Raw genomic sequence first — 13,852 nt, forward strand, 5'->3', positions numbered from 1 at the left:
TAGCTTCTATACCCATATTTCAGAAATGTATTGAATAAAGATGCACAATTAGTTCATTTTAATGTCTCTTGCTAAGGTGATGTCCTTAATTGCACTCAGCAGGCCTTTGTATCTCCCCTTTAGTTCAGTTCCCTTCTCCTTAGCTTCTTTGAATTATCCACCACTTTTTGGCTTCATAGGTCATGAGTTCCTTCAGGTTTCCCTCCTGCCCCTAAGGTATAAACTTCTCTATATCCACATCCTTCTATAAGCCTTTTCCTAGGGAGAGAACTTACTTTTCTCCTAACTTGCTCTAGGTCTCAGGTTCTCCAGCTTTTACCAATTATCTTTTATTAACCAACTTTTCATCCTTTTCAAACTTTCACCTTCTCTTTCTTCCTTTCAAAACAAGTTTCTTGAAAGAATAACCTATACTCTTTCTTCACTTTCTCTCCTTCATTCAGGTCTCAATCCATTGTAATCTGGCTTCTGTCCCACTAGCTTTTGAATCTGTTTTCATCAGGGTCACTAGCTACTTTCTGATTCTCAAATCCAGTGACCGTGTTGATGTTTCTCTGACATTTAACAGTTGACCACATGTTTTTAAGAGGGCTCTGTAGTGTTACAACATATTTTTTCTTGCATCTCCCACCAGGTCGAGGGCTCCTCTTTCATTTGTGCTATTTCTTAGCCTCCTATTTTGCCTATCCTTTTCTCTGCGAATCCTGTTAACTCAAGGGTTTCCATTTTGACCATTAGAATTACCTAGGCTGTGTTATAAAAATATTAGTGCATGAGACCCACCTGCAGAGATTCTAGCTGAATAGGACTGGAATGGAGCCAAGGCAGCACTTTTTCCAAGCTCCCTGAATGATTCTAATGTGTACCTGTGGTTAAAAGCCACTGTCTTAACTCATGGTTCCCAATTTTGTCTCTTCAGAAGAATCACTTGGGGTAGGTAAACATAAACATACCCAGATCCCTCCTTTTTGACGTTCTAGTTGACTAGGCCAAAACTCAGAAACCAAAAAGTAACCAGACGCTCTCCCTTCTACTCACATCCACTGGGCAACACTTAGAGCCATAGCCTTTTGGAGCATCCACCATTTGCCAGAAAACTCACATTTTTTTCCTCTCTCTGAAGCCTGTATGAAGTGTCCCTCAAGCTAAGAACTTTCTTAGAGTATTTTCCATATATCTATGACTTGTTTGTTTGTGTCTCCTTTACTTAACTGTGAGTTCCTGCAGGGCAGGCTATCTGTCTTACTCATTTTTATATTTCACAGTGACCAGCAACTGGTCTAGCACATATTAACTCCTAAATAAATATATACATATATATTTTTGTGAAATAATGAATGAATAAACAAATTATTTTCAAATACATAATCTATTTCTAACACAAGATATACAGGATGTTCTAAGCCTGTTTGTATTCTTGGCACTTAATCAAATTAGGCTAAGTGTTCATGATGATGAATGAGAATTTTTGGCAATCTGTGTCTTTACCTATAGAATCCTTCTGTATCCTTATGTGACTCATTTTTTGTTTTTATTTTTTTTCTTTCCCAGCTTCTTCTCTGTTGATACTGTTCCTAACTTGGCCAAATGAATTATACGCAATGTGGTATATATTTGTGATTCTCCTTTGTGGGAGGCAGAGTGCACAAAGTGCATGGACTTTTGAGTCAGATATATTTGGACATCTGTCTCTTTCCTTGTCATTTATATAATGGGGATAAGACCTACTTGTGATGATTACAGATATGAGAAGCTCTGGACAGTTCTAATTTTTTTCTTATCAGTCACTGCTTTTATGTGAAAGATTATACAATTTATATAAATCCAAGGTACAGTTTTTCTTTAGCTTTTTCATTGCCCCCTCCATACACATGACTATATCTTCACTAATTCTTCCTTTTTCGCTCTGAAATGTTGAAAATGTTGGGCCTCTCTTTCTATTCAAGCCTAAGGAATCCACCTGTGTCTTTAATCATGTTAACACTTTGTCTGCCTAGACAACTCTGATTCATCCCTCAAAACCTTCCTGATACAGGGTTAGGCATTTCTTCCTCTGTACTAACTGTCTGGACAGGAGCATTTTTATCTTTGCATAAGTCATAATGGACTGTAATTTTGTTGTACTCATTCTGTCCAATAGATTTCAAGATTCTCTAAGACCAAGATTTTTTTTATCTTTCTCATTTCAGTGCGCTGCTGAAATATGGATACTTGATATTTGTGAAGTTGAATTTAGTGCCAAAACCAGATTTTCACTTCATCTCTACCCAAAACTCTTCCAAAATTCCATACCCTCACCATTATTCAACATTAACTTTGGAGTCAGAGAGCTCTAAGTTCAAACCTTGGCTGACTTTTTGTTTTCAACTACAAAATAGAGATTATTGTACCAACTTACAATGCTGTTTGTGAAATTAAATGAAATAGTATATATAAATCACTTAGCATGATGAACACTCAATACCTGGTGATAGTATGAAGGTCATCATAATTATGGTAAGTTTATTTGGACCATTTACTCCAGGGTTCTACTAGTAAATTGCAGTACTGAAAATGCAGCTCTGTGTTAAGTAATCAGGCATTTTGAGTAAATCCAAACCTTTCCTGTTTGCCATTTTTAGGACCAACTCTTAAATCCTCCTTCTCACCTTTCCATACTTCCCTGGAGGCTTCCCGACATGTGAGGGGGCTGAGTAATCCTTTCTGCAGATAGCAAAATCTTATTTCGGGACTAAACCCATCATGCCCGACATTCCTGTTTACTTCATTCACTCCCAAGAACCACAATTCGTCTCTCGTCACCTGAACTCTTTCATATTGCTTTGAACATCCCCTAATCTGGAACCACCTTCCACTCCTCCCTTCTCCCTCAAATCCTTCCAATGGGCTCTCTGGAATTCCTGATAACTCATCTTAATTCTTGTTTAAGTGTTTCCATTACCTTCTTGCTATAATTAAAACCTGGTTGCACTTCCAATAGTGCTTTCCTTGTAGTCTCTAAACATGGTGAAATGTTTCTTTTTTTATCTCACAAATCAGAAGATGTGGTAGACACTCTCCTTTGTTGCTTGTTGATATTTCCAAGTTAGTATTACCTCTTTCCACACACACATACACAAAAATCCTTGCTCTTTGAAGTTCATGCCATGTGGCAAACTCCTATCAATACCCCCATCTTATTAAAATCATCTGCAGACACTGAGGTCACACCTCCTCATTCTGTGAAAATGTAGCAAGTAGCTCACTGACTCTTCACCAGTACTCTGTGATCATTCTTGGTGACTGTGATATCCATGTCGATTGACACTGTGGAAAATCCTTTTATTATCCTCAATCTCAGTGCCTTGACCTCCTGATGTCCAGTGATTTTGTTTCCACCTCCTTCAGCCACCTTCTCCCAGGTTATATCCTAGATTCTATTGTTGCCTAGTGCAGATCTCAACAACCTCCATTTGAAATATCCCACTTTGTGACCACCTCTTTTTGTTTATTTTCAGTTTCATCTCTTTCACACACCATCCAAAGATGCTTCATTCTAGTGGTGAAAGAGAGCCTAGCAACTTTAGCCTGTCTTTCATCCTTTTCACATTCTCACTTCCCTGCTCACCCAATGTATTAAAATATGATCCATCGTGATATTGACAGCCTCACACAGTCCCCTAACACTGCTGCCTCTCTTACTTATTGCCTGACAAAATACCACCTTCATTGAATTCAACTTTTGTTTGTTTTGTGCTTGGCTATGAGAAGCTGGACATGAATTGACAAAACATGTAACCATCCTGACTTCTGTGACTTGAAATGTGTTCATGGTGCTCCAACAATCCTATTACACATTGCAACTCAATTTGCCTCCCACTTTCCAAAATGACTATATCAATATTTATCCTTTCTCCTCAAAATCTAATTTCTGGGTTTTTTGTTAAACTATTCTCAACACAACAGCAAAGTCAATTTGGTTAAAACATAGATCAGTTTATTTCACTGTTCTGCTCAACAAAACTTCATGGCATCCTATATCACTTGGGAAAAAAAGTCCTAGTGGCTTCAAAGATTCTGCTCTGACCTGCCCATGGCCAACTGAGCCACCACTCCCCACTGATTACACTGCTCCAACCACTCCTGCCAGGCACACTCGCCTCAGGGCGTTTGTACTTGCTGGTCTCTCTGCCTGAAAAGGTGCTCCTCTAAACATCACAGTGGTTGGTTCCGTACTATATTTTGGTCTCCTCTAAAATGTCACCTACCCAGACTGGGCAACATAGCGAGATCCTGTCTCTACAAAATGTAAAAATAAAACAGAGTAAAAAATTAGCCACATATGATAGTGCCCGCTTGTAGCTGCAGCTACTCAGGAGACTGAGGCAGGAGGATCACTTGAGCCCAGGAATTTGAGGCTGCATCTCTAAAAATAAATAAATAAATAAATAAATAAATAAATAAATGGTGACCTTCTCAGAAGAGAACTACCTTTTTTTTTTTTTTTTTTTTTTTTTTTTTGAAGTGGAGTCTCGCTCCATCACCTGGGCTGGAGTGCAGTGGTGCCATCTTGGCTCACTGCAACCTCCGCCTCCTGGCTTCAAGTAATTCTCCTGCCTCAGCCTCCCAAGTAGCTGGGATTATAGGCATCTGCCACCATGCCCAGCTAATTTTTGTATTTTTAGTAGAGATGGAGTTTCACCATGTTAGCCAGGGCTGGTCTCGAACTCCTGACCTGAAGTGATCTACCCCTCTTGGTTCCCAAAGTGCTGGGATTACAGGTGTGAGCCACTGCACCTGGCCCAGAAGAGGACTTCTTAAAAATGGTTACAGCCTCTCCTCCTTGGTAGTCACTATCTAATCCCTTAATCTGCTTTGTTTTTCCTTCATAATGGTTAATACCACCTGCCACATTATGTATCATTTATTTGATTATTCTTTTTCTTCCCCACATAAAAGTAAACCTCCATGTGACCAGGTACACAGTATCTGTTCTTTGTTGTTTTTCTCTTTTCACTGCCATTTCACTAGTAGCTGGCTATACTTATTGCTCAATAAATATTTGTTGAATAAATAAACCCATCTTTTAAATGTCCACATTCCAGTGAGCAGCATCTGCATATGCAGTCCTAAAATCACTGAACACTTTGATCCACTACTTAAACCAAATCCCTAGCATAGTAAATTGAGAATTTAGGCAAATAGGTTGGCAATAATCCTCTGTTGAATGTCTTTCCTCTGTCCTAGCACTCAATTTATTGACTCACTTTTCTAACTCTCTTCATTTCCCACAAAATGCAGGGTGGTTGAAGTCCAAAATCAATAAAAATAAGCATGCTTAGAGCAGGAAAGAAGAAAAAAGAGATAATAAAAGAAGAAAACGTTTTAAAGGAACTCATAAACACCTTGGAACTATATTTGGGAAAAAAAGATCATGCAGAAGAATTTTGAAAGAAAACACCTCCACAAAAGTGCACCTTCTCTCTCCCTCTGTTTTCTCCGTAATAGATTCTAATATAATTCTTGCTTGGGCTGGACTGTACTCTGTCATGCAAAACAAAGGACAATCCTCTTAGCTTCAGCTTCTGGTTATTTGAGCCCAACTAAAGACAAACAGGATAGGCCAAAGGCAAATTGTCAAGTGGAAAAACTTGGCTTATGTCTAGACATTCCCTTTTCCCTGCTCTCTCCTGACTTAGAGATACCCACCCACCTTCACCCTTAGTGCCCAGTACTCATCTGCTCTAAAATCTCTCTTCTGTCAAAAATAGAAAGCATGTTTTACAATATTTATCCCTGTAGCCAGGTTTCAATTTCACTTTTACTGCATTTAAATAATAAAAACAATGTCAGAATTTTTTTTTAATTAACTGATTTGATTTTTCCACTGAAGCAAGACAGAATAGACTGAATCCATCCCAGGAGGCTCAGGCCAACCCAGTATCTTTAAGTAGTATTTCACATACATACTCAGTGTCTGCAGGTAAAGTGCCCAGTCTCATATTTTCTTCCTTCTTGGCATGGAGGTGTTTGTGACCCCATGACCTAAGGGGTGAAGAGGAACCCGATCCTAGCATTTTTCTCTGTGTTTTCACATTTTCTGGCATCAGAGTAACTCCCTTGTTCTGTTCTTTGGGTTGGTAACTGTTGAGTTTGAAAGGCCCATCTGCCTTTGGCTGGGGGTGATGAGTGGTACGTACTGCTGGGGTCTGTGTCTCAACTTCCTGCCTGCTGCCCCTCCTTTCTTTAACATTAGATCTCTCTGCAAATTCATTGGCTCTCTCACCAGCTCCATGTTCCTTCAGACAGGAAGTGGAGAAGCAGAAGGATGACTGCCTCAGGCTTCTCTCCCTATCCGGCTCCTAGCACCAGTCCAGCTCTCTAGCTCCTGGCCATGCTGGGTGAGGGAATTGTCCTAGATACTGAATGGCAGCTTCCCTAACATGCCCAAGAAGACATGCAACCGATTGGTGATGCCAGGCTCTGGAAAACAACAGTTAAGGATTTCTGAGGCTGAAAATACATTGACTTCTTACCTCCTAAATATAATCCTATTACACATTAGGAACCTCATTCCTATTAACTTACTCAGATATTAGCACTTAAACTTTCTATTCAAACTACCACCAGAGAATACTATAAACACCTCTATGAAAATAAACTAGAAAATCTAGAAGAAATGGATAAATTCCTGGACACATACACCCTCCCAAGACTAAACCAGGAAGAAGTTGAATCCCTCAATAGACCAATAACAGGCTCTGAAATTTAGGCAATAATTAATAGCCTACCAACCAAAAAAAGTCCAGGACCAGACGGATTCACAGCCAAATTCTACCAGAGTTACAAACAGAAGCTGGTACCATTCCCTCTGAAACTATTCCAATCAATAGAAAAAGAGGGAATCCTCCCTAATGCATTTTATGAGGCCAGCATCATCCTGATACCAAAGCCTGGAACAGACGCAACAAAAAAAGAGAATTTTAGACCAATATCCCTGATGAACATCAATGCAAAAATCCTCAATAAAACACTGGCAAACCGAATCCAGCAGCACATCAAAAAGCTTATCCATCATGATCAAGTGGGCTTCATCCCTGGGATGCAAGGCGGGTTCAATGTACGCAAATCAATAAACGTAATTCATCATATAAACAGAACCAAAGACAAAAACCATGTGATTATCTCAATAGATGCAGAAAAGGCCTTTGACAAAATTCAACAGCCCTTCATGCTAAAAACTCTCAATAAACTAGGTATTGATGGGACGTATCTCAAAATAATAAGAGCTATTTATGACAAACCCACAGACAATATCATACTGAATGGGCAAAAACTGGAAGCATTCCATTTGAAAACTGGCACAAGACAGGGATGCCCCCTCTCACCACTCCTATTCAACATAGTGTTGGAAGTTCTGGCCAGGGCAATCAGGCAGGAGAAACAAATAAAGGGTGTTCAATTAGGAAAAGAGGAAGTCAAATTGTACCTGTTTGCAGATGATGTGATTGTATATTTAGAAAACCCCATCGTGTCAGCCCAAAATCTCCTTAAGCTGATAAGCAACTCAGCAAAGTCTCAGGATACAAAATCAATGTGCAAAAATCACAAGCATTCCTATACACCAATAACAGACAATCAGAGAGCCAAATCATGAGTAAACTCACATTCACAATTGCTTCAAAGAGAATAAAATACCTAGGAATCCAACTTACAAGGGATGTGAAGGACCTCTTCAAGGAGAACTACAAACCACTGCTTATCAAAATAAAAGAGGACATAAACAAATGGAAGAACATTCCATGCTCATGGATAGAAAGAATCAATATCATGAAAATGGCCATACTGCCCAAGATAATTTATAGATTCAGTGCCATTCCCATCAAGCTACCAATGACTTTCTTCACAGAATTGGAAAAAACGACTTTAAAGTTCATATGGAACCAAAAAAGAGCCCGCATTGCCAAGACAATCCTAAGCCAAAAGAACAAAGCTGGAGGCATCATGCTACCTGACTTCAAACTATACTACAAGTCTACAGTAACCAAAACGGCATGGTACTGATACCAAAACAGAGATCTAGACCAATGGAACAGAACAGAGCCCTCAGAAATAATACCACAAATCTACAACCATCTGATCTTTCACAAACCTGACATAAACAAGAAATGGGGAAAGGATTCCCTATTTAATAAATGATGCTGGGAAAACTGGCTAGCCATATGTAGAAAACTGAAACTGGATCCCTTCCTTACACCTTATACAAAAATCAATTCAAGATGGATTAAAGACTTAAAATTAGACCTAAAATCATAAAAAGCCTAGAAGAAAACCTAGGCAATACCATTCAGGATGTAGGCACAGGCAAGGACTTCATGACTAAAACACCAAAAGCAATGGCAACAAAAGCCAAAATTGACAAATGGGATCTAATTAAACTAAAGAGCTTCTGCACAGCAAAAGAAACTACCATCAGAGTGAACACGCAACCTACAGAATGGTAGAAAATTTTTACAATCTACCCATCTGACAAAGGGCTAATATCCAGAATCTACAAATAGCTCAAACAAATTTACAAGAAAAAATCAAACAACCCCCTCAAAAAGTGGGCAAAGGATATGAACAGACACTTCTCAAATGAAGACATTTATGCAGCCAACAGACACATGAAAAAATGCTCATCATCACTGGCCATCAGAGAAATGCAAATCAAAACCACAATAAGATACCATCTCACACCAGTTAGAATGGCGATCATTAACAAGTCAGGAAACAACAGGTGCTGGAAAGGATGTGGAGAAATAGCAACACTTTTACACTGTTGGTGGGACTGTAAACTAGTTCAACCATTGTGAAAGACAGTGTGGTGATTCCTCAAGGATCTAGAACTATAAATACCATTTGACCCAGCCATCTCATTACTGGGTATATACCCAAAGGATTATAAATCATGCTGCTATAAAGACACATGCACACGTATGTTTATTGTGGCACTGTTCACAATAGCAAAGACTTGGAACCAACCCAAATGTCCATCAATGATAGACTGGATTAGGAAAATGTGGCACTTATACACCATGGAATACTATGCAGCCATAAAAAAGGATGAGTTCATGTCCTTTGTAGGGACATGGATGAAGCTGGAAACCATCATTCTGAACAAACTATCACAAGGACAGAAAACCAAACACCGCATGTTCTCACTCATAGGTGGGAATTGAACAATGAGAACACCTGGACACAGGGTGGGGAACATCACACACCGGGGCCTGTTGTGGGGTGGGGGCAGTGGGGAGGGATAGCATTAGGAGATATAGCTAATGTAAATGATGAGTTAATGGGTGCAGCACACCAACATGGCACATGTATACATATATAACAAACCTACACATTGTGCACATGTACCCTAGAACTTAAAGTATAATAAAAATAAATAATAAACTTTTTATTCTAATTTATTCATTTGATGTTTTCCAAATTATAAAACCAATATCTAACTGTGGTAACAAGATAAACAATATAAACAGGGTTTACAAAATTACTTTTATCTTTTCTCACTTAATTTCCTCTCCTACACACACATACACACCCTATACACACACTCGCCTATATACACCGGTGCATATACAGCCACATATATACACAGAAGGCTTTGATTTCCTTTAAATAAAACATCAAAATGTCATCATATTCTCATTATCCTGGGTGTCCTTTTATTCAGTTAACAATGTATTATGGCCACCCAAAAATATGTAGGAATTAACTAAGTTCTGTTTTTTCTAATAAATAATGTGTGAACACAAAATAACATATCCTCATATGCACACATATAATATTATCTATAAATAGAATTATATTGTATTATTTTCCAAGGTAGTCATTTTCTTTATTCTTCACTCCACTGTCCTCTTATCCTTCTGTCAACCTGCACACTGCCATATCCTCTAATCTGCATCTGCTCTGGCAAAACCAAGATAAGTAGTTAATAATTCAGGTGGATATTTTATATCATTAATGCTCTAATCATTTAGTTATATATTAAGAGTGATGGAACAGGCCCTAGGGTGCCTGTAAAGAACAATCTTAAATACTGGAGTTGAAAATACAGGGCATTTACTTCTTTGTGGTGTTGTTTAAAATAAAATTCAAATCTGTTATAATGTAATGTGACTTGACACCTTGCTTTTGTCTCTGATCATGGAAAACTCTGAGTAAATTGCAACCATTCTAATTCATTTCTCTTGGTGGCTGCATGATATTCCAAGGTGTGAAGTTTTGGTTTGAGAACTTTACTATTTTGAATAATGCTGTTTTAAGCATTCTTCTACATCTACCCTTTCATATTTATGGATGAGTTTCCTAGGGGGTTATATTACTGGATCAAAGGGAATTTTAAATTTTCATAGATTTTCCCAGATTGTTATTTCAAAGAGGTTATAGCAACATTTTCACTATCAATGCATAGAAGAGTACTTTTCTGCAAATCTCTATGAAAAATGGCTAATACATTTTTAAATGTTCTAACGGGCTGTGTATAAAATCATATAATTGTCATTTTAGTTTTAATTTCCCTGTTTACTTGGAAGTCTAGGAACCTTTTCATATGTTAACAGGTCACTGGCACTTGTCCTTTTGTAAAAACTCTAGTCATATATTTTGCTCATATTTCCACCTACTTATTTATATATTTCCACGTTTATTACTTTTTAAGAACTCTTTTTCTATTATGGCTCAATTTTCCCAAATCTATCACTTGACTTTTACTTTATGTTGAATTCTTGCTCAGAGAGCTCACATAGTGCTCATTAGGGTCATTCACTGGTTCCTTGTTTTATCAATTTGGAGAGGTCATGGTTCCTCCCTGTTTGCTGTTGTTTCTTGTGGATGTACATTTATGTATTTGCATTGAATGATTAGTTATTGATTCCAGTCTTTTCTGTCTGGCTTGTTTTGTTTTATAATTGGATACATTTGGTTAGAGTCTTTGTAATTTATCTGATGAATTCCTTTTCTTTTTTCCCCACTAGGTTGCTGCCTCTTTTTTAGCACTAGATGGCGTCTGAAAGCCAGCTTTGCCTGTGCTCTAGCAAACAGAACGCTGCCTGACCTGAATGGGGGGGGTTCCCAAACAGATAGTAGGCTGGCCGTGTGGGAAGACTGGTTCATGCGCAGAGGACCTGTGTAAAGTACTTCTTACAGGGTGATGCTGCTGAACGACCACTCTGCTTTGGCGTCTCCTTCGGCTGAGCTACAGAGCAGAGTTTCCCCGGCTGAGGATGGTAGTCCCATCTCCACATTTTGTCTCTGCCTATCCTAAGGAATATTTTTCCTTTCAGGCACTAGGAAAGCTTTGCTGTGTTGAAGCAGGGACAGATATCCTGCCAGGGAACCTAAGATGATGGGGAAACTGGCCATCCACCATGACCTCACTTTTTCTAGTGTAGAAACCAAGAGTTAGAGGCAGACTTCCCATGTGCTTGGTGCCAAGCTGACTGGTGGGAGGGGCATCACAGGTATGGAAGTCCAATTCCCTTATCATTTGCTCAATGTTTTTTCACTTACTTGTGGCCCTGGAAACTGTCTCATCTTTATATTTGAATTCTGGGATAATGCTGGTGATAATCTCAGTGCTGTTTATTTGGTTTTGGTTTTTCTGTTGTGGGTGAGGGTGGGTAGTGAAGCCAGATTGATTCTGTGCCGCCATTTTGAAAACAAAAACTGACTTTAAGCTATTTGCTGTACATTTTAAGTGCTTATATTAGTCAAATCAACTACAAAAAAAGTTTACTGAAGTAATTGAATAACAGTTTCCAAAAAAGACGTTTTTAAAAAAATCTTACCAACAAGGTATTTGGATGTGAAATTCTAAGATAGTTCCTTGGCTTAGAGGGAACATCATGGATTCATCCCCTTTCCATTCATCCTTTTTCTCTTCCATCTAAGTGTTTTAGCTTTTCATCCTAAGCCTAAATATTGACTGTTAGACATAAGATAGCTTCTAAGATACAGACATGGTGTTTTCACATGGTTGTGTTCAAAGGTAGAAAGTAGAGGTACTGGGGCAGTGAGAAAGCTCTCTCTTTCTCTTATTTTATTTTATTTTATTTTTGAGTCAGAGTCTCTCTCTGTTATCCAGCCTAGAGTATAGTGGTGCAATCTCAGCTCACTGCAACCTCTACCTCCTGGGTTTGAGCAATTCTTGTGTGCCTCAGCCTCCAGAGTAGGTGGGATTACATAAGCATGTGCCCTCACATATAGCTTCTTTTTTTTTTTTTTTTTGAGATGGAATCACACTCTGTCACCCAGGCTGAAGTGCAGTGGCATGATCTCGGCTCACTGCAACCTCCTCCTCCCAGGTTCCAGTGATTCTCCTGCCTCAGTCTCCTTAGTAGCTGGGACTACAGGCATGTGCCACCACACCTGGCTATTTTTTTTTTTTGTATTTTTAGTAGAGACGGGGTTTCACCATGTTGGCTAGGCTGGTCTCAAACTCCTGGCCTGAAATGATCTGCCCACCTTGGCTTCCCAAAGTGCTGGAATTACAGATGTAAGCCACCATGCCCTGCCCAAGAAAGTTCTCCTTATAAAAGAAGGGAATAGCCCTTGGATGAGCTATGTGTTTTCCATAGCCAAATACATACTTTTCTTTATAGCTTCTAGATTTCGTACATTATTTAAAAGGGTTTCTTATACCTATAGATGGTACATTTAATCTCCCAATTTTTCATTGTCTTAATGTTTTATATTTAGGTCTCTGTTCTATCTAAAATTTATTTCTTATATCATTTGGATTAAAAAATTCAAAGAAATTTAATTTTGTTTTCCTTCAGGAGGAAAGCCAGTTTTGTCTGCACTCTTTATTAAATAAACCGGCTTTCCTCACTGAAGAAAAATACCAGCATTGTCATCTATTTAATGTTTGTGTATTCTGGAGGATGTTGAGTCCTCCCTTCTCCTGGCCTGATTTTATATCATGGGCTAATTCATTATTTATTTTATTTTAATTACTTTAAAATATTTTTATTTTCATGTAAGTCAAATGTTTTCCCACTATTCTTCACTTTTTCTTGGCTGTCATTAAATGTATTGTTATATAGGAATCTTAAGCTCATTGTATTCAATTTGAAAATGAACAAACCAAATGCTAATGTTATTCTGATGAGATGAAAATGCATTAAATTTATGCATCACTTTTGTGGAGATTGACATTTTAAAGATATTAACTCTTCTCATCTTAGAATATAGTCAAGGTTATCATTTGTCTTTTATGTCTTTTGTCAAATTTTTTTTTAATTTTCTCTATTTTGGGGGGTTGATCTTAAGTTTATTTTTAAGATTTTTATAGATCTAATTACTGTTGTGAAGGAATAGTCATATTATGAGGAAATTACATATTTCTATTTCTAAGAAAACACTTTTTTAATATTTGTTTCTTATGCAGATACTGTGCCACATTTTTTCTAAGAAGCTTTTACATATAATTTGAATTTTCAAATGCACAATTTTTCCACCAATAGCGTTTATATCAATTACTTCACTTTATTAACTTATTGCATTCCCTCGAATCTCCCAGTGTTGCAGTGGTAATCACAGGTATCCCTGTGTAATATCTGATTTTAATTGGAAGAGTTTTCTTGTTTAACAACTCGAATAATCACTAGATGTTGGATTTGGGGAAACCAATATCTTATTTATGCAGTTTCCTTCTTATTTCACTTATATTTTTGTTAGAAATGGCTATTTGATTGTTTGAAATACTTATTAGCATTGACTGGTTTAGTCATATGGTTCCCTTTAAACAAAATTATGTAATAAATGATGTTGATTGATTTCCAGATATTGAACCATCCTTGTATTCTTAAAATAAAATCTA

General features: G+C 37.9%; 1 protein-coding gene across 3 annotated transcripts in view; it reads left to right on the top strand.

Annotated features, from left to right (window-relative positions):
- LOC129031782 (PC-esterase domain-containing protein 1B-like) overlaps positions 1-13,852 on the top strand; it is a 73,921-nt gene that overhangs the window by 30,767 nt on the left and 29,302 nt on the right. Inside the window, exon 2 of one of the 3 annotated variants that reach the window (XR_010122876.1) lies at positions 5,281-13,569. The exons of 1 other annotated variant lie outside the window; for it this stretch is intronic. The gene's annotated coding sequence lies outside the window, so the exon portion shown is untranslated. Of the gene's footprint in view, positions 1-5,280; positions 13,570-13,852 lie in introns of those variants that run through there. One more of the 3 variants, XR_008501122.1, reaches the window with a different exon arrangement.

This window comes from Pongo pygmaeus, chromosome 11 (assembly GCF_028885625.2).
Source record: "Pongo pygmaeus isolate AG05252 chromosome 11, NHGRI_mPonPyg2-v2.0_pri, whole genome shotgun sequence".
In the NCBI taxonomy this organism is placed as follows: Eukaryota; Metazoa; Chordata; class Mammalia; order Primates; family Hominidae; genus Pongo; species Pongo pygmaeus.